This window comes from Dromiciops gliroides, chromosome 2, assembly GCF_019393635.1.
Source record: "Dromiciops gliroides isolate mDroGli1 chromosome 2, mDroGli1.pri, whole genome shotgun sequence".
Classification (NCBI taxonomy): Eukaryota; Metazoa; Chordata; class Mammalia; order Microbiotheria; family Microbiotheriidae; genus Dromiciops; species Dromiciops gliroides.
In genome coordinates this window covers 675,166,855-675,186,805 of record NC_057862.1, presented here as the reverse complement: position 1 = coordinate 675,186,805, position 19,951 = coordinate 675,166,855, and the positions used below count along the sequence as shown (strand labels likewise).

Genomic DNA, 19,951 nt, shown 5'->3' with positions numbered 1-19,951 from the left:
GGAGAGGGGAGGGTAGGAGGGAGAAGAGGGAGAGCGGAAAGAGGGGGAGAGAAGGAAGGGAAGAAGGAAGACCAGAGAGAGGAAAGAGACAAGGGGAAGGAGAGAAGAGCTGGAGAGGAAGGGAAGGAGGAAGATGAAGGTACTATGTGCTATACAGACCAGGAGGTTCCCATGATGGGGAGAGGCAGGGACTGGGAAGAGATGGATTAATGGGGGAGTGGTGGCATTTGAGAGGGCAATGGGACACTAGTGATGATTGGGAATAGAGGTCAGGGCAATAGCTCAGGGGAAAGGGGAGTGGGATGTGGAGGGGGGGGAGAGAGGGCCGTTCAGTGGAAAGAAGGGAAAGAGGAGGAAAAAGGAAGGAAGCAGAGAGAGAAGGATGAAAAAAGAGGAAGGGAGAAACTAGGAGGAAAAGGGAAGGAAGGGAAAGGAAAGAAGGGAGGGAAGAAAGAGAGAAAAGGAAAAAGGAAGAGAGGAAAAAAGAGGGAAAGAAGGGAGAGAAGGAAAGGAAAGGGAATGAGGGAGGGGAGAAAAGGGAAAGAAAGGGAAGGAAGAGGGAAGGGAAAGCAATGAAGAAAAGGAAGGGAAAGAAAGACAGAGGGAAGGAAAGAAGAGAAGGAAAGAGGGAGGGAAGGAAAGAGAGGGAAGGGAAAGGGAGAGAAGAAAGGGAAGGAAAGACGAGAAGAAAAGAGGGAGAGAAAGAGAGGGAATGAATGAATAGAAGGAAAGGAAGGGAGAGAAGAAAAGAGGGAAGGAAAGAGGGCGGGAGGGAGGCAGAGGGGAGGAGGGGAGAAGGGACGAGGAAAGGAGCGCAGGAGCAGGTGCGGCCCGCGGAGGGCAGGGGAGGCCAGGGAGCCGGAGCTCGGCTTCCACACGCAGCGATCCGGGGCCGGGCCGGCCTGAGCCCGGGGCAGGAGCCGACCGAGCGCCCGGGGCTGCGGGCCGGAGGCGGCGCCGCGAGGCCTGTGCTCACCTGTCCCACACGCTCCGGCTCGGCTACGCGGGGCTCGGGCTGTGCCGCAGTAGTTACCGCTGGCCGCCGCTCGCGCTGCTCAGGGTCCAGGTTCCGCACGCGGCTGCGCCCCCCGGCCGGGGCGGCCGCAGAACCTTCCTAGCCGCCCCACACACCCACCCCCGGACACGCCTCTGTTGCCTCCCATTGGCCCGGACCAAGGGGCGGGGACTCCGCCGGGGTCTCTCCGCCACTCGAGGAGGGGAGTGGGAGGGCCGTCCGACGGGATAAGGGCGTGGCTAGAGCCTCTGGCCTCGGGTCTAGGGCCAATAGGCGAGCTCCGGGGCGAGAAATAAAGGAAAGGCGACTCCATTGATGGGCGGGGCTTCTGTGGCTACAATGTAGCCAGGTTTAGAACGCTGCGTCACGTGGAAGCGGGCGGGGGCGCGGCGTCTCTCGGGGTGCTCTAGGCTAGCTGAACGTGCGGCCCCAGGGTGCACGGTGTGCCCCGCGTGCACTGGCTAGTCGTGACCGCTCTTACCTCCCCGGGCGACTGCGGGACACTCCCCTTTCCCCTGCCGGCGTGCGCGGCCCGGTGACTGGAGCGATGGGCCGCCGCTATTAGTGCAGAATCTGCAGCTGAAAAGGACGTTAGCGCTCCTAGGACCAGAGACTCAGAGCTGCAGACTCTACCCTGCCAGGCCGCCTAGGCCTGCCCCACCCCATTTTGCAGCCGTCCAATCCAGGGGTTTCTTCACTGCTTCTGTGCCCTGGACCCTTTGGGCAGCGGTCTAGTGAAGCCCATCGACCCCTTCTCTAGATAATGTCTTTAAGTACATAAAATACATAGAATTACAATGGAAACCAATTGTAGTAAAATCCAGCTGCCAAAATATTTCTTTTAAAAAGCTCACCGACGCTAACTGAAGAACCCCAGGCCTAATCCAACCTCGTTTTACGGAGGAAACAGGTGGAGGTGAGAAGGTGACGACTTCCGCTAAGCCTCAGTTTCCTCATGCCAATAAGCTACCCGTTGGTAACTTCTGCGCAGGGTCCAAAAATCAATGTAAATAACCAGAGATAGCATTTACATGGTGCTTTCAGTCAGTAAGACACTTCACAAATATCTCGTTTTAATCTCACAGCAATCCAGGGAGGCAGATTATCTCCATTTTACAGAAAATAAAAGTGCAAACCTTTCTTGGACTGAATTCCTTGATGTCAGGAGCATGGTTTTTTGTTTGTTGGTTTGGGGTTGTTTTTTTTTAATCTTTCTCTTCACCCCCAGCGCTTAGCGCAATGATTGACACACAGTAGGCATTTGACAAATGTTTCTGAACTTGACTTGAAAACATTTTATAAACGTCAGCTGTTGTTATAATTATCATTGTTCAAGGTCACAGAGAGAGACAGAGAGGCAGTAGAGATCTAAATCCACCGTGCCCAGACTCCAGATACAATTGGGGGGGTGGTTCTTTTCACTTCTAGTCCTTTTAAAATGTAGTGTTCACCTCCCGTCACCCTGCCCCCCTACCCACGAGAGGCAGACGGCTTTGTCCGTCTTCTAACAGCAGTAAAGCCTCGAAGCACCCCGCCCCACCCCCCACCCCCTTGATCTGTGTGGGACTGGGGAAACAAGACTCATTCGATTAAACCGTTGCAGGTCTGATCCTAGAATCATCCAATTTAGAGCTTGGAGCCATAGAGGCCCGCCCGGTCTAACCCTCTCATTTTCTAGAGGAGGAAACTCAGAAGGTGAAACGATTGGGTCAAAGTAACACACGGGTGACAGACACGGAATTTGAACCCAGGTCCTTTGATGACAACAAGTTCAATGCATTCGCTCTACCACTGCCACTCTCTCACATTTGACAGATGGGGAAACTGTGGCCCCCACCTTAGCAGCGACTTCGCCAAGATCACACAGGCGGCAAAAGTCAGACGCTCTTTGGAGTGTCTGTGGCTTCAAAACGCAGGGTTTTTTTCCACTGCCCGGCTAGTAGGCTAGGGAAAGCAGCTCCGAGCCAAAGGTGAGCCTCCCCGGGGGAGAAGAGACACTCGAGCGGAATCTTGAAAGAGGGAGGGAATTTGGATTGGCAGAGAGGAAGCCATGTGGCCCCGACCCCGCGGAGGAAGGAAAGAATAGAGGGAAGGGGGAGGAGGAAACAATGCCAAGACTGAATGGGGCCGGAACAAAGCTCTGGCTTTTGTACATTGAAGGCGCTGGTCGAGTGAATTGAATTGAAATCTCTTGCTAGGAGTTTAATTGAATTACTGGGCAGCTCTTGCCGCTTCTGCCCTTAGCTTGTAGATCCGGGTTTCTGAGGCTAAGCAGAATTCGAACATTCCCCTTCCATAAGACAGCCCTTCGACCCTGAAAACACCAACAGGGGTATCTTCACAACAATCAGAACCCGGAGGCAGATTCAAATCCTCCCTCAGACACTGGGCCAGTCACTAACCTCTCTCAGCCTCAGTGTTCTCATCTGTAAAATGGGACTCTGCTAATAAGCTACTTGGAGCACTTGGAAGACTTAAAACATTTCATAAATGCTGGCTAGTGTGATTATTTTCCTATTCCTTCCTTTCAGGGAGGTCTCTGGGAAGGCTTACAGTCCAGAGGGGGTGACGGGCTATGCCTGCCTGTCTGCTCGTCTGTCATCCAACGGTAAGCCTAGCTAACTTCATCAATCCCTCAGCAAGTACTTATTTATTCATCACCAGATTGGCCTCTGGGTAATGAAGTTTGTGACCACTGCAAAGAGGGGTCAGGGCCCATTCCTATAGAGAATGAACCTGGACTTGCCCTTTCAACTGGAGTATGTCCAGGGGAAGTTGGAAGGGGCAAGACACCAGACACTGCACTGAACACAAATTAAAGGAACAGAAAGTTAATTAAAGGAAAAAGAAGCTAAAGGAAGGGGCATTTTTAGCCTGAAGAAGGGAAGATTCAGGAAAGGAACATGACAGCTGTTCAAGCATGTATTTGTACAAGACCAGAACTAGAAACAATGGGTGGAAATGGATGAGTTGGGGCAGCTAGGTGGCACAGTGGATAGATCACCGGCCCTGGATTCAGGAGGACCTGAGTTCAAATTCGACCTCAGACAGTTGACACTTATTAGCTGTGTGACCCTGGGCAAGTTGCCTAACCCCGATTGCCTCACCAAAAATAAAAAATAAAAACCAAAGAAATGGATGAGCTAAAAATTTAGGCTCCATGGAATCAATCGGTCAATCAACATGTATTAAGCACCTACTGCATACCAGGCACTATGCTAAGCCCTGAGGATTGACAGAAGTGAAACAAACAATCCCCTTTCTCAAGGAGTAAAGCTGGCGGAGGGGAGGAAACTCCCTAACAATTAGCCACACAATTGGAAATGGGCTTTCTCTGGAGGGAATGTGTTAACCCCCTACCTTAAGGCCTGCAGATAAAGTCCGGAGGTCCACTCCTCACCCTGTGACTGCTGTTATCCCTTTCAACTCAGATTCTGTGATTCCAAAGCTGGGGGTTAGCCTTGGGCTTTCTCTCTGTAGAATGGGTTTCAAAGTCTCATTTCACTGAACGATGAACCTAGGGCAGAAAGATGGTCATAGAATTGTAGTATTTTCATAGATTGAGATTTGGAAGAGATCCGGTCCCACTATCTCAGTTAAGTGGCTTCCCAGGGACTCTCCAAGGACCAGAGCCAACACTGAAATCCGAGCCCTGCCCAAGAACCCTTCCTATAGCGCTGGGCTGCCTCTCGTTTATTTTCAATTGCTTGTGCTCCTCTATTCTTTCTCTTTGCTCTGATATGCTAATGAGATGATGCCGAAGTGTGGAGAAGGGACAAAGGGCTGAGGTATAACGGGCCTTGAAGGAGAGGGGAGGGGAGGTCCGTGTCTTTGGGAGGGGCCTCTTGCTCCCCAAGCTGAGACAGGATGCCTTAGGAAGCTGGAAAAAGTTTCTCCCCAAGTCCCCAGGGTGTGCCGAACACCATCAGCAAAAGGTAAATAGCAAGGCTGCAATTCTGCTGTGGTTACTGACTCTCAGATCACAGATCAATAGTGTTGAGATGGGAATTGATAGGTTCTTTCCTCTACGGTCATCAGTCCAGGCCCAAGCATCGGGCTTGCCTTGGCCAGAAGCCTTAGCTACCCCACCCCCAGCCCTTGCCCACCCATGCATCCACACCTCTGCCTGCCCACTGGAGAGAGAACACTTGGGTCCCATTGCTCCCTTCTTAACTAATTTAATAACTTAAATAAGAAAGGGTTAAGTAGAGTCCTCTCTCTACCCCACCGCCCTCCCCAGCAGCAGAGAATCCCAGGAGAACTCCTCTCTCATCTGAGTTTTGACTCTGAACACTTCCAGAAATCCTACTTTCTCAAGTAAACATTCCTGGACTGATCTCATCCAGGCAGTCCTGTCCCCTATAACCCAAGAACTAATGTTTGGGGTGCCAACCTTGGAGTCCAGAAGACCTAAGATGAAATCCATCCTCTGACACTCACCACCTATATGACTTTCCCCTCTTCCTACCCCAAGCGATTCATTTAACTGTTCTGTGCCTCAGTTTCCTCATCTGTTAAATAAGGGGAATGGATGCTCTGGCCTCTAAGATCCCTTCCAGCCATAAATATAGGCTCCTGTGGTTTTCCCAGCTGTTACTGTCTCTTGCATCCCACAAAATGACCTTGTATAAGTTGCAAATATTCACTTCTATGGGTACACCTAATCTCACCTGTTAGATTGTGAGCTCCCCGAAAGGCAAGAACTCCTTCCCTTTTTTTTTTTTTTTGGCAGGGCAATGAGGTTTAAGTGACTTGCCCAGGGTCACACAGCTAGTAAGTGTCAAGTGTCTGAGGCCAGATTTGAACTCAGGTACTCCTGAATACAGGGCCGGTGCTTTATCCACTGCACCACCTAGCTGCCCCTGAACTCCTTCTCTTTTACCTCCCCTGCCCCCCTCCACTCCCCAAGACAGGGCACAGCACAGGGTAGGTGTTTAATAAATGTTTGTCGATTGATCCCCAGGGTCATTGCAGGGCTCGTAGCAGATGATGTATATAAAGTGATTTGGAAACTTTAAAACGCTGTAATGTCGGCTGATGTTATCCAGTGTCACATAAATTCCAAATGAGATGATCTTGCCAAAAGGCTCTTCAGGAAGCCTGGGGAACATGGGTGCTCGTGTCTGGGTTAGCAGCTCCCTCCTCCCACTTGCTCCCTGTTATGTGGCCCCTGCACCAGCTGCATGGGACCAAGGGCAGGTCCTGGGACTCTCCCCATTATGACTCTCTCGGACTCCCCAAGGGCAGGACCCCTGATTTACCCCCTTGGAAATTGGATGAGGGGGAAGAGAAAGAATGGAGAAAAGAGGAAGAGAGTGGAAAAGAGAAAGAGGACAAGAAGGAGAGGGAGAAAGAGGAGAGAGACCGGGCCTGAGCTGGGGAAGGGCGAGGAAGCCCAAGGTTCCAGCCTCAGCCTCCGGCTCAGACAAAGAGCTTCCTCTGTGCCGCTGATGTCCCTGAGGCCCCAGCCTCTCCTACCATCTCCATGGTGCCCATCACCATGACACCAGGGATTTCTCCATCAGACCTAGATAGCCCTCCCAGAGTCCCAAGGTGGGGGTGGGGCAGGTAGAAGCTTCAGTGCTTGGGATAGACTAGAAGGGGGGGGGGGCCACAGGGCCTGAGCCCAGCAGAGCCTCTGGCTCTGTTCTGAGGAGGCCTGGCCATGGGTTCCCTTTAGGATTCTGTTTTTACAGAACTGTTGCTGTGGGGCAGGTAAAGAGACAGACAGACAGAGAAAAGGTGAGAGAAGAGAGAAGGAAGGAAGGAAGGAAAGAAGGGAAGGAAAAAGGAAAGGAGGGAGGGAGAGGGAGGGAAGGAAGAGAGAAAGGAAGGGAGGAAAGAAGAGAAGGATAAAGGAAAGAAAGGAGGGAAGAAGGGAGGAAGGAAGGAAGGGAGGAAGGAAGGAAGGAAGGAAGGAAGGAAGGAAGGAAGGAAGGAAGGAAGGAAGGAAGGAAGGAGGAAGGGGAAAGGAAGGAGGAAGGGAAGGAGGAAGGGAAGGAGTAATGATGAAGAGGAAAGACAGGTCCCAGGTCACACAGTACCTAGGTAGAAGAGTCAGGAAGCTAGGATACAATCCCTTTCTAGCCTCAGTGTCTACTGGACATTAGGTGGAAATATACTGGAAAGAGAGTCTCTTCTCCACCCTGCCCTCAAGGAGCCACTGATGTCCCCTGACAAGCCCAGAGAGAGGCCCCTGACCCTCTTATTACCCAGCTCCTCTATTACCAACCCCAGCAGCTCTCTCTCTCCAACCTCTTTCTCACTTGGGTCACATATATGCTTTCAAGGGCACCCGAATTCTAGTCCTGACTAGATTGCTCATTAACTGTGTTACCTTGACTAAGTCATTTCTCTCTAGGCCTTAGTTCCATCATCTATAAAATGAAGAGGTTGAGCTGTCAGATATCAAATTGAGTGCTGCCTGAAATCAGGAAGACCCAAGTTCAAATATGACAGCAAACATTTACTTCCTAGCTTTGTGACCCTGGGCAAGTCACAACCTCTATCTGGCTCAGTTTCCTCAACTGCAAAATGGGGATAATGATAGCACCTACCTCTCGGGGCTGTTGTGAGGATAAAAAGAGAGGATGTTCATAAGGCACGTCACCTTATAATGCCACATATAAGTACTACTTGTTATTATGTTCTAAAGTAACTTCCAGCTCTGACATTCCATGACCTATGGCCTGTACTCAGCATTCTGCCAGCATTCCTTCTCTCCTAGTTTCCTCCCGCCGTCTCCCTTTATCTGGCATGTCCTCTCTTCTCCTCCCTCCCTCTCCAAATCCTTCCCATTCTGGGAGGAAAGGCCTTTGTAAGCCTTAAAAACCACTGTAGAAACATGTTGTTCCCCTTAATCTCATTTAGTCGAGCTTCCAAAGCCCTTGGTCGGCATTAGCTCACTCGATTTCCACCAAGTCGTTAGCACAAGGTTGTTCTATCCACCTTAGCAGTGAGGAAAGCAGGGCTCACACAGAGATGAGGCGACCTGTCTGGGTAATGCAGCTGAGACACGGGGGAAACAGGATCCAGAGCCATGGCCCCCAAGGCTGGTGCCCTTTCACCAGGGCTGTGCTGGGTTTTCTATTCGGACCAATAAAGCATTTTCCCAATGAGCAAACTCTACCTTCTCAACAGCCAGGCCAGCAACCTTGCCACCTACATCAGGGGCCATGCACAAGCCCTGGTGGTGTGAGCCCTCCATCTCTATAGCTTTCACCCTGAAGTCCCACTGTCCTGAGTAGTGAATAATCCAGCTGGGTGTTTCCAGCACATCTTCAGCCATGCCTTCCCCAGGCCTTTTGGACGGCCACCACCCTATCCCCAGTTCTGGAGTCAGGATCAAATCAGCTTCCATTGCTAGCAGAAGGAATCTCTTCCCCTGTGGCCCCACTCACTCTCCCTGTAACATTCCAACCCTGCCTGGCCTATGAACAGTGTTTGCCCTGTTAGACTATAAGCCCATTGAGGGCAGGAAGGAAACAAGTATTTATTAAGTACCTTCTCACAGGAAGCAGCAGTAGGATTCAGCAGCCCCCTAGGTGTCCGAGCCACCTTTTAAGGACTGCATTGCACACGTCTCGGTATGACGAAGGGACTAGAAAAGGTGCCCTAAAAAATGGTCTGTTTTACCCAACTCTGGCCTGTTTACCACAGCAGGAGGGGATCCCATCATGCGGTCGAAACACACACAAACACAAAAATGTACAAAAACTTCACTCACCATCAATACATGGAGCGTGCTCACATTTATGGACAAGACAAAATACAGCAGACCTGAAAGATGAACAGTTGTTGTTGCGAGAGAACTCAGCAGGTATCGCATGCAATTAGTAGCCCTGAGTGAAACCAGACTGGCAAATGAAGGCCAGCTCCCCAAAGTCGGAGCTGGATCCATGCTTTTCTGGAGTGGACACAGTAAAGGGGAGCACCATGAAACTGGTGTAGGCTTTGCAATCAAAACTAATCTGAGTGGTGTACCGGGCCTGGATTCAGGAGGACCTGAGTTCAAATCCAGCCTCAGACACTTGACACTTACTAGCTGTGTGACCCTGGGCAAGTCACTTAACCCTCAATGCCCTGCAAAAATAAATAAACAAACAAACAAACAAACAAATAAATGAATAAATAAATAACTAAATACATAATCTAGTCAACAAGCTGGTATGCCAGGAGTGAAGGACAGGCTCATGACAATGCAATTAACACATGCAGGAAAGCACCACGCCACCATCATCATCATCAGTGCCTATGTTCCCATCATGATGAACCCTGATAAGGTCAAATAAAAATGTTATGAAGACCTGGAGACCCTCATCATCAATGTGTCAAGAGAGGACAAGTATGTAATTCTGGGTGACTGTAATGCTAGAATAGATTCAGACTCCCAGAATGCAGTTGGAAAACAGCAACAGCAATGATCACTTACTACTGAAGAGCCAAGCATCTCTACAAGCCATGCCCCAATTGATAAATGGTAAAAGGATGGGGGGGGGGGGCAGCTAGGTGGCGCAGTGGATAAAGCACCGGCCCTGGATTCAGGAGGACCTGAGTTCAAATCCGGCCTCAGACACTTGATACTTACTAGCTGTGTGACCCTGGGCAAGTCACTTAACCCCCCTTGCCCCGCAAAAAAAAAAAAGAGAAAAAAAAAAGGATATAGGGGCAGTTAGGTGGCACAGTGGATAGAGCACTGGCCCTAGAATCAGGAGGACCTGAGTTCAAATTCAGCTTCAGACACTTGAAATGTACTAGCTGTGTGACCTTAGGCAAGTCACTTAACCCCAATTGCCTCACCAAAAAAAGAGGATATGGGGGCAGCTAGGTGGAGCAGTGGATAAAGCACCGGCCTTGGATTCAAGAGGACCTGAGTTCAAATCCAGTCTCAGACACTTGACACTAGCTGTGTGACTCTGGGCAAGTCACTTAACCCTCATTGCCCCACCAAAAAACAAAACAAAACAAAACAAAACAAAACAAAACAAACAAACAAACAAAAAGCCCAATGCAGTGATCCAAAACAATTACAAAAGACTGGTGATGGAAGTTGCTATCCACATCCAGAGAAAGAACTATGGAGTCTGAATGCAGATCAAATCACACTATTTTTACTTTTTTGTTGTTTTTTTTACTTGTTTCCTATTTCTTTTGTTTTTTCCCTTTTGTTCTGATTCTTCTTCCATAACATGACTGTAATGTATAACCTATATCAGATTGCTTTCTGCCTTGGGGAAGTAGGAGGGAAGGGAGGGAGGGAGACAAATTTGGACCTCAAAATCTTACAAAAATGAATGTTGAGAGGGCAGCAAGGTGGCACAGCGGAAAAAGCACTGGCCCTGGATTCAGGAAGACCTGAGTTCAAATCTGGCCTCAGACATTTGACACTTACTAGCTGTGTGACCCTGGGCAAGTCACTTAACCCTCATTGCCCCGCAAAAAAAAAGAAAAAAGAAAAAGAAGAAATGAATGTTGAAAACTATCTTTACATGTAATTGGAAAAAAACAAATACTGTTAAGTGTTAAAAAAAAAAAAGTAAGAGAGAGAGACTTGTGCATCTCATGACCTCATCACCAACACTGTTTTCCATTTACCTAAACACAATAAAACTTGGTGGATGTACCCTCACAGAAAACATTGGCATTTAATAGACTATGTCATTGTAAGAAGAGACGGAATTGAGAGTGACTAAAACAACATGTGGTGCAAAGTGCTAGACTGATCATACTTATCTTCTCCAAGCTAAATATTCTCATTCAACAAAAGCAGGGGCCCCAAGGCAAGATGACTACCAGAACACTTAATGTCAACAGACTAGAGCACTTCTCTGAGAGGGAGCAGTTTGTTGCTAACTTGGAGGGAAAGCTGAGCCAACACACAGTCGGCAACAGTGGAGCAGAAAAGGAGTGAGCAGCTTACAGAGATCGAGTGTACAGTACTCCACTTATTCATCTGGACCAGAACACTCGCAAACATCAAGACTGGTTTGACAAAAACAATGGGGAAATTCTGAAGCTGATAAATGGAAAAAAAAAAAAAATGAGAACTCCACAAGGTTTACCAGCAGGATAGTTTATCTGTATCTAAGAAAGTAGCATTTAACTCCATCGAAAGTAAAGTACAGGGGGGGCAGCTAGGTGGCGCAGTGGATCAAGCACTGGCCCTGGATTCAGAAGGACCTGAGTTCAAATCCAGCCTCAGACACTTGACACTTACTAGCTGTGTGACCCTGGGCAAGTCATTTAACCCTCATTGCCCTGCCCCCACCACAAAAAAAGTAAAGTACAGAAGATGGCAGAGAAAAGGCTGTGACTCTCCCCACTCCCAACAAACCTGGCCACGCACTCAAGAAAATAATGCCATAAGACAACTCCTGGAGCAGTATAACCCACATAAGAACAGAATGAGACTATTTTCCACTCAAAAACAGCTTAATTAGGTGACTGGGATCACCTGCTATTCAGGATGAGAGAAGAGCGAAGCACATGGAGCAGAATCTGCCTTGGACAGGCAGCACCTCCAGAGCCTCAGAATCTTCAGCTGCTTCTTCTGAAAATTGGCTCATGGACCTGTTGAGGGGGTCCAGCAGTTGGGAGAGAATAGCTGCGGTCTCTGCTGGAACTGGGGTGCGGACTTTAAAATAAAGTTAAGGGGTAAGAGGAATGCACTGGAAGAAAGGGAAAGGGAGAGGTAGAAGGGGGGTAAAGTAGCTCACATAAAAGAAACAAGAAAAAGCTTATGGAGTCTAAGGGAAGATGGGGAAGGAGCAGGGGAGTGAGTGAGCCTTACTTTCATCAGAATTGGCTCAAAGAAGGAACAACATACACACTCAAGTGAGTATAGTAATATATTTTGCCCTGAGGGAAAATGGGAGGGGATGGGAAAAGGAGGGGGAGAGGCAAAGGAAGGGAGGGCAGATTGGGGGAGGGGGCAGTAAAAAGCAAAACACTTTCGAGGAGGGATAGGATGAAAGAAGATAGAAAATAGAGTAAATATCAAGGGGAGGGAATAGGATGGAGGGTAATACAGTTAGCAATAGTAACTGTGAAAGAAATGATGAGCAGGATACTATCACAAGGAATTATGAAAAATGCAAATTATCAACAGAGGAAGAACCGATGGTATTTGAATACAGAGTGAAGTATGATTTTATTTGTTAGCTCCTCTTTCTAAAGTTATTTTGTCTATTTTCTTTCACAACTTGGCTATTGTGAAGATGTTTTGCATAACTGCACATGTATGATTTATATTGAATTGCTTGATTGCATAGGGAGGGTTGAGGAGGAAGGGAGGAAGAAAATTTAGAACACAAAGTTTTTAAAAAATCAATGTGAAAAAATTTGTTTTTCTTTTCTTACATGTAACTTGGGGAAAACTCTAAGTGAAAATTAAAAAGTAAAAAAAGTAAAGTACAAGCAAAGCTTAGAGAGATGCAGGATTCTTGGCTAAGAAGGCAGATGAGGGGGCAGCTAGGTGGCACAGTGGATAAAGCACTGGCCTTGGATTCAGGAGGACCTGAGTTCAAATCTGGCCTCAGACACTTAACACTTACTAGCTGTGTGACCCTGGGCAAGTCACTTAACCCCAATTGCCTCACTTAAAAAAAAAAAAAGAAAAAGAAGGCAGATGAAATTCAGTTTTACACTAATACTGACTATCCAGAGTGCTTTTATGATGTCCTGAAGGCTATTTATGGTCCAAAAACATATGGTGCATCTCAACTCAGTGCTGATGGAGCCACACTGATTAATGATAAGAACTTGAGATAAACTGAATACTTCTGTAGTGTTCTCAATGAACCATCATCAATCAATGCTGAAGTCATTGACCGTTTACTTCAGGTTGAAGTCCATTGCTCTCTAGCCAAATTTCTAAAAACCTGAAGAAGAGGCTTTGAATGCAATTAGGCTCTTCTGCTGTGGCAAAGTAACTGGTGCTGATTTTCTTCCAGCTGAGATTTACAAGGTGGGGGATCCACTGCTCATACAAAAGCTGACTGAAATTTTCTGGGTTATATGGCAAAAGGAGGTTATACCCCAGGTATTCAAGTGTGATAAAATTATTAATAATAGGAGTTTGAGGGGGCAGCTAGGTGGCATAGTGGATAAAACACTGGCCCTGGATTCAGGAGGACCTGAGTTCAAATCCAGTCTCAGACACTTGACACTTACTAGCTGTGTGACCCCGGGCAAGACACTTAACCCTCACTGCCCCTCAAAAAAAAATAATAGGGGTTTGGGGACTTCCAGGGGTCCCCCTGCTGAGAGATCCTGGCTGACCTTTCCTTTTTTTTTTTTTGGTAGGGCAATGGGGGTTAAGTGACTTGCCCAGGGTCATACAGCTAGTAAGTGTTAAGTGTCTGAGGCTGGATTTGAACTCAGTTCCTCCTGACTCCAGGGCCAGTGCTCTATCCACTGCGCCACCTAGCTGCCCCCTGGCTGACCTTTCTTAAGGTCAGGAAGTTACCTCACTCAAAACCACACCTACCTTGAAAGCTTTGTTCCCACCAGAGGATCTGAACTCTTGACTTCAGCATGTTCTACTCATGGACTGCCCTCAATTCCAGTGAACCAATGGATTTGGGTGATGCTGGCCAATTAGCTTGGAGCAGTATGTAGGCACCGCCTCTCTTCTGGACCCACAGGTAGCTTCCACTCTGACAGGGACAGGGACTTTCTTTTTTTGGCCTAAGACTAGTAGGTGAAGGTACCTTTTTTCTCTCTCTCTCTTCCCTAGATTCTAGCTACGCTTTCCTATCTTTCAGAGCCATGTGCACTCTCTTTACTAATATCTAATATACTTTAATAAATGCTTAATGCCCTAAAACTGGTGCTAAAGCTTCTAATTTATAAGTAACAACTATATTAGAAGCCCCAGCTAAGTTTCCCTACACTTGGGACAGAAATAGATGACCACAGGGGCAGCTAGGTGGCGCAGTGGATAAAGCACTAGCCCTGGATTCAGGAGGACCTGAGTTCAAATCTGACCTCAGACACTTGACACTTACTAGCTGTGTGACCCTGGGCAAGTCATTTAACCCCAATTGCCTCACCAAAAAAAAAAAGAAAGAAAGAAAGAAATAGATGACCACATTTAGTTTTACTCATCACATAAGGATGCCTCCATTGTCCATCTCTAAAGGTAAAGGAAATCTATTATCCTGTGACAATCATTATTGCCAGCAAGATTCTTGCCAGAGTTCTTAATAGGCTGATCTTTCACCTGGACGATGGTCATCTACCTGATAGTCAGTGTGGCTTCAGAAAGGGCCAAGAATGGTGGATATGGTGTTTTCTGCCTGATAAGTGCAGAAGAAATTCCAGGAGTAGGGGCAGCTAGGTGGCGCAATGGATAAAGCACTGGCCTTGGATTCAGGAGGACCTGAGTTCAAATCCAGCCTCAGACCCTTGACACTTAACTAGCTGTGTGACCCTGAGCAAGTCACTTAACCCTCATTGCCCTGCAAAAACAAAAACAAAACAAAAACAAACAAACAAGAAATGCCAGGAGCAGGAGAGGTCTGTATCCAATGTTTGTAGGTCTGACCAAGGCCTTCCATACTGTCAGTCATGAGAACTTATGGGAAATGATGTCAAAATGCAGCTGCCCAGAGAAGTTCATCAGTATGACACGCCTGCCACAGTTCTGGATAATGGATGATATTCCTGATCTTTCCTGGTCACCGGTGGACTGAAACAAGTCCGTGTGCTTGTTCCCATGCTTTTTAGCATGGTGTCTTCAGCAATGCTGTCAGACGCCTTCAGTTAGAACAAACAAGGCATCAAGGTCAGCTACTGCACTGATGGTCAGTTATTTAACTTGAAAAGGCTACAAGTTAGCTTCATGTCCTCATCTGTAAAATCGAGATGATAGCACCTACCTCCATAATTATTCTTTTGATTCTGCTTGACTGATTCCTGGTGTCGCATCGAGTCATTATTTTCCAACTGTCCAATTTTAATTTTTAAGGCGTTGTTTTCTTCAGTCAATCTTTGTGCTTCCTTTTCCAAGTTGCTGATTCTTTTTTCATAATTTTCTTGTGTTGCTTTTAATTCTCTCCCTGTTTCTCTCAATTGATTTTTTGTTTGTTTGTTTGTTTGGTTGGTTTTTTGTGGGGCAATGGGGGTTAAGTGACTTGCCCAGGGTCACACAGCTAGTAAGTGTCAAGTGTCTGAGACCGAATTTGAACTCAGGTACTCCTGAATCCAGGGCCGGTGCTTTATCCACTGCGCCACCTAGCCGCCCCCCCCAATTGATTTTTAAAATCCTTTTTTGGGCTCTTCCAAGAAGGCTTTTTGTTCTTGAGACCAATTCATCTTCCCTCTTTTTTTTTTTTTGGTTTTTTTTTTTTTTTTTTTTTTTAGTGAGGCAATTGGGGCTAAGTGACTCGCCCAGGGTCACACAGCTAGTAAGTGTTAAGTGTCTGAGGGCGGACCTGAACTCAGGTCCTCCTGACTCCAGGGCCGGTGCTCTATCCACTCATCTTCCCTCTTGAGGCTTCACATGTAGGCAATTTGGGAGTGTTGTCCTCATCTGAGTTTGTGTTTGCCTCTTCCCTGTCAATACAGAAGCTCTCAATGGTGAGAGCTCTTTTTTGTTTCTTACTCATATTGCAGCTTATTTTTTTTTAAAGTTGAGGTCTGCTCTGGGGGCACCAGGGTCCCTGTTTCAAGCTTCTTGTGCTGGGGTATAGGGGCTGTGTCACTGGCTTTCTACACTGAGGCCTCTATGGCTTGTGGATTTCTCACCACCCTGGGCTTATTCCCAGCACGCTGGGTTGAATGGTCAGGCCTGGTCACACCTGTCCTGTGGGTGGCCCTCTAGCTGACAACCTGCCCTCTCGGCTGGTGCAGGTGGGTTTCACCACTGTCCTGCTGCACCACCAGCTTGCTGAGCCAGGATCCAGGGGCTTCAGTTGCTCGGCTGTGGCCCACAGCTTCCTGCTGACTTGCCTTGACCCCCTCTGCGCTGCGCTGCGCTGCACTGCGCCTCCCATTTGCCCGAGTAAGACCAACTTTTCCTGAAGTCTTCTAAATTATCTCTGGTTGGAAGACTGTATCTCTCTCTTTGCAGGTTCTGTAGTTTCAGAATCTATCCAGAGGCTTCATTTAATGTTCTTTTTGAGGGAACAGAAGGAGAGCTCAGGCAACTCACTGGCTTCTCTCCACCATCTTGGTTCCATCCCCCTACTTCCATAATTATTGAGATGATCAAATAAAACATGTAAAACCCTTTGTAAAAAAGGGAAAGAGGGGCAGCTAGGTAACTGGGCAAGTCACTTAACCTCAACTGACTCACTAAAAAAAATAAAAAATTTAAAAAAGGAAAGAAAGGAAAAGTAAAGAAAAGAAAAGAAAAAAGAAAAGGCTACAAGCCAAGAGTAAAGTGGAGGGAGAATTAGTGCCTGGCTTTTTTGTTTGCAGATGATTGTGCACTCAATGCAGCCTCTGAAGCTGAGATGCAACAAAGTATAGATCAATTCTTTGTGGCTTATGCTAATTTTGGGCTAACAATTAACACCAAGAAAACACAGATGCTCCACCAGTCAGCACCACACCGTCCATATATGGAACTATTGGTTACAGCAAAAGGAGAGGTTTTAAATATTGTGAATAAAGTTCACTTACTTTGACAGTATACTTTCCAGGGACGCACACATTAATAAATATGCATTACCAAAGCTAACTCAGTGTTTGGGAGGCTCTGAAGGAAAATGTGGGAGAGGAGAGGTATCAGTATTAGACTGACTACCAAACTGAAGGTCTGCAGAGCCATTGTGCTGTCTTCATTGTCGTGCCCCTCTGAAACCTGGACAGGATACCAGCATCATGCCAGGAAACTAAATCACTTCTATTTGAATTGTCATAGAAAAATTCTGAAGATCACCTGGCATGACAAGATACCAGACACTGAGGTCCTCTCTTGAGCTCAATCCTATGCCAAGCATTCAAACTCCACTACAGAGAGCACTCCAATGGGCTGGCCACATTGTTCAAATGCCAAACTTGCACTTGCCTAAAAGACTATTTTATGGAGAACTTACAAAAGGCGACAGCTCACGTGGTGGTCAGAAAAAGCAATAGAAGGACACTCTCGAGGTCTCTCTTAAGAACTTTGGAGTTGATTGCACGACATGGGAGATGCTGGCACAGGACTGCCCAGCATGGTGTGTCCTCATCAGAGAAAGTGCTGTGCTCTATGAGCAAAGCAGAATTGCAGTAACTCAAAGGAAATGCAAGAGGTGCAAATTTAAAGAATCCAACATGGATTATTTGTGGGGTTTTTTTTGTGAAGCAATTGGGGTTAAGTGACTTGCCCAGGGTCACACAGCTAGTAAGTGTTAAGTGTCTGAGGCTGGATTTGAACTCAGGTCCTCCTGAATCCAGGGGCGGTGCTCTATCCACTGCGCCACCTAGCTGCCCCCACATGGATTGTGACCAACCTGTGGTAGAGCATTCTGAGCTCATATTGGTCTGGTCAGCCAATTGGACACAGTGTAACTTGATTCTAACATAGTGATATCATTTTGTTGATCTTCAAGAATGAAGATAACAACCAAGCAACTGCCCAGAGCCCAGGTCCGATGGGCTGGCCACATTGTTTGAATGGGAAACATACACAGTGGGGTAGAGCTTTCTAATCTCCTATTGGTCTGATCAGCCACAGTCGGATACACCCGTACCTTGACCCCAACATAGTGATGTCATTTTGGTTCTCTTCAAGAGCAGAGGACAATAGCATAAGCACCTTAGTGCACATGACATATATTATCTCATTTGACCCTCACAACAACCTGGGGAAGTAGGTGATTTGTTATCTGCATTTTACAGTTGAGGAAACTGAGGCAGGCAGCAGTTAAGTGATTTGCCTGAGGTGACACTGGTAGTAATTGAGGCCAAATTTGGATTCAGACCTTCCTGACTCCAGGCCCAGTACCCTATCCACCATGCCACCTGGCTGCCTGGCTTTTCTTTCGTATTTGTATCCCTAGCTAAACTTAGCAAACAATAAGTGCTTAATAAGTGCCTTTTTTCTCCTTTCATTGATTCCTTCAAGACTGGATGCCAATGTTACGCTGAGGGACACAGCAAAGAAGACAGGGACCCTGGCTTGCTAAAGCTCCACATGAAACAGGAGGGGATGAAACAAAGCAGAGGATGATTCAAGACGAAATAAAACAGTGCCCCCCAGGGTGTGCCACATCCTTCCTGGAAGGCTTCCTGGAGGCAATAGACCTAGAGAGTACCATGAAGAATGGGTAGACTTTGATGGGCCGAGGAGGAGGAAGGAGACCTTCTAAACCAGGGCAAAGGAGGAGGGACAAAACAGAGGTGGAGCAAAACAACCGCTCGTGCAGGGACAGGGAAGACCCTGCCTGGGGGACAAGAAACCCTAACCCTAATGCTGTGGGAAACAAGGCTGGAGAAGTAAAAAGCAGGGCCCAAATCGGAGGTGGGCTTCAAGCACCAAGAAGAGAATACTAGTCGTTGGAGGATTTCGAGGGCAGAATTATATGGTGGGAAGATCACTGAACTTGGAATTACAAACCCTGGGCTCGAGACCACCTTCTTTCCTTGCTAGCTATATGACTTTAGGTCATCTGGGTAGCTCAGTGATTAGAGTACCGGGTCTGGAGTTCAAATCCAGCCTCAGACACTTGCTAGCTGTGTGACCCTGGGCAAGTCACTGAACCCTGTTTGCCTCAGTTTCCTCATCTGTCAAATGAGCTGGAGAAGGAAATGGCCAATAGTGGATCTTTGCCAAGAAAACCCCAAACGGGGTCAAGAAGAGTCAGACACAACTGAACAACAAAAGTGATCGTGACACTTGCTGACAATGCCTCCACCCCTATAGCCTCTCCTCCTCCTCTAAAGGGTGAGCTCCTTCTTTGGAGGAGGCACCCACACCAACCGTGCTCACTTCAAGGCTCCCTAGACTACTTCTCTACACAGCCAGGTCCTCAGCTGCCTTTTGTGTGCCATCTTCCCGTTAGAATGTAAGCTTCCTGAGGACAAGGACTGTCTTTCTTTTTGCTTATATATATATATATATATATTTGTGTGTGTGAGGCAATTGGGGTTAAGTGACTTGCCTAGGGTCACACAGCTAGTAGGTGTTAAGTGTCTGAGGCCGGATTTGAACTCAGGTCCTCCTGACTCCAGGGGTGGTGCTCTATCCACTGCACCACCTAGCTGCCCCATTTTTGCTTATATTTTCTTTTTCTTTTCTTTCCTGTTTTGTTTTGTTTTGTTTTTTACTTATATTTTCAGTGCTTAGCATGGTGCCCGGCATATAGAATGTACTTACTAAAAATGCTTTTGGACTGACTCCATCAGAATGGAGTCCTGTTCTATATATAATTACGCAATCTCAAATCATACTGTTGAGCCTCTGCTAATGTGGGAGGTCACTCTCAGTAGGGAAGCATGAGGATTCCTCTGGAGCCCATGAAGAAGATCAGAGGCGATTACTGTGCTTTAACACCCTACTTAATCACCTTGGAACCTGGCTAGCTCTTCTCTATCCTTCAACAATGCCTTGTTGATATGTAAGTTGTGCATTAGTCTCTGACTTTCCAGGTCCCTCTCAATGCTAGCGCTTCCCTAAGAGTACTCCATTTTACCTCATATAGATCTTGTATGTACGTGTTCCTTTTCATGTTGTCTCCCTCATTAGAATGTGAGCAGGGATTGTTTGTGCATTTCTTTGTATACCTAATGCTTAGCACAATACCTGCTACATGGTAAGGGTTTAATAAATGCTTGTTGAGGGCAGCTAGGTGGTGCAGTGGATAAAGCACCGGCCCTGGATTCAGGAGGATCTGAGTTCAAATCCAGAATCAGACACTTGAAACTTACTACCTGTGTGACCCCGGGCAAGTCACTTAACCCTCATTGCCCGGCCTAAATAAATAAATAAATAAATAAATGCTTGTT

General features: G+C 47.2%; 1 protein-coding gene and 1 long non-coding RNA gene across 3 annotated transcripts in view; one reads left to right on the top strand and one right to left on the bottom strand.

The window, feature by feature from the left end:
• The window catches only part of C2H20orf27 (chromosome 2 C20orf27 homolog), a 45,758-nt gene extending 44,239 nt beyond the window's left edge, over nt 1–1,519 (bottom strand). The window contains exon 1 of one of the 2 annotated variants that reach the window (XM_043988664.1): nt 1,497–1,519. The gene's annotated coding sequence lies outside the window, so the exon portion shown is untranslated. Of the gene's footprint in view, nt 1–976; nt 1,135–1,496 lie in introns of those variants that run through there. The other variant, XM_043988662.1, reaches the window with a different exon arrangement.
• On the top strand, nt 92–18,688 carry LOC122743599. The gene is made up of 3 exons (XR_006355002.1): nt 92–139; nt 3,547–3,623; nt 18,072–18,688. It is a non-coding gene; the product is annotated as an uncharacterized LOC122743599 (long non-coding RNA).
• Nucleotides 18,689–19,951: the final 1,263 nt, after the last annotated feature.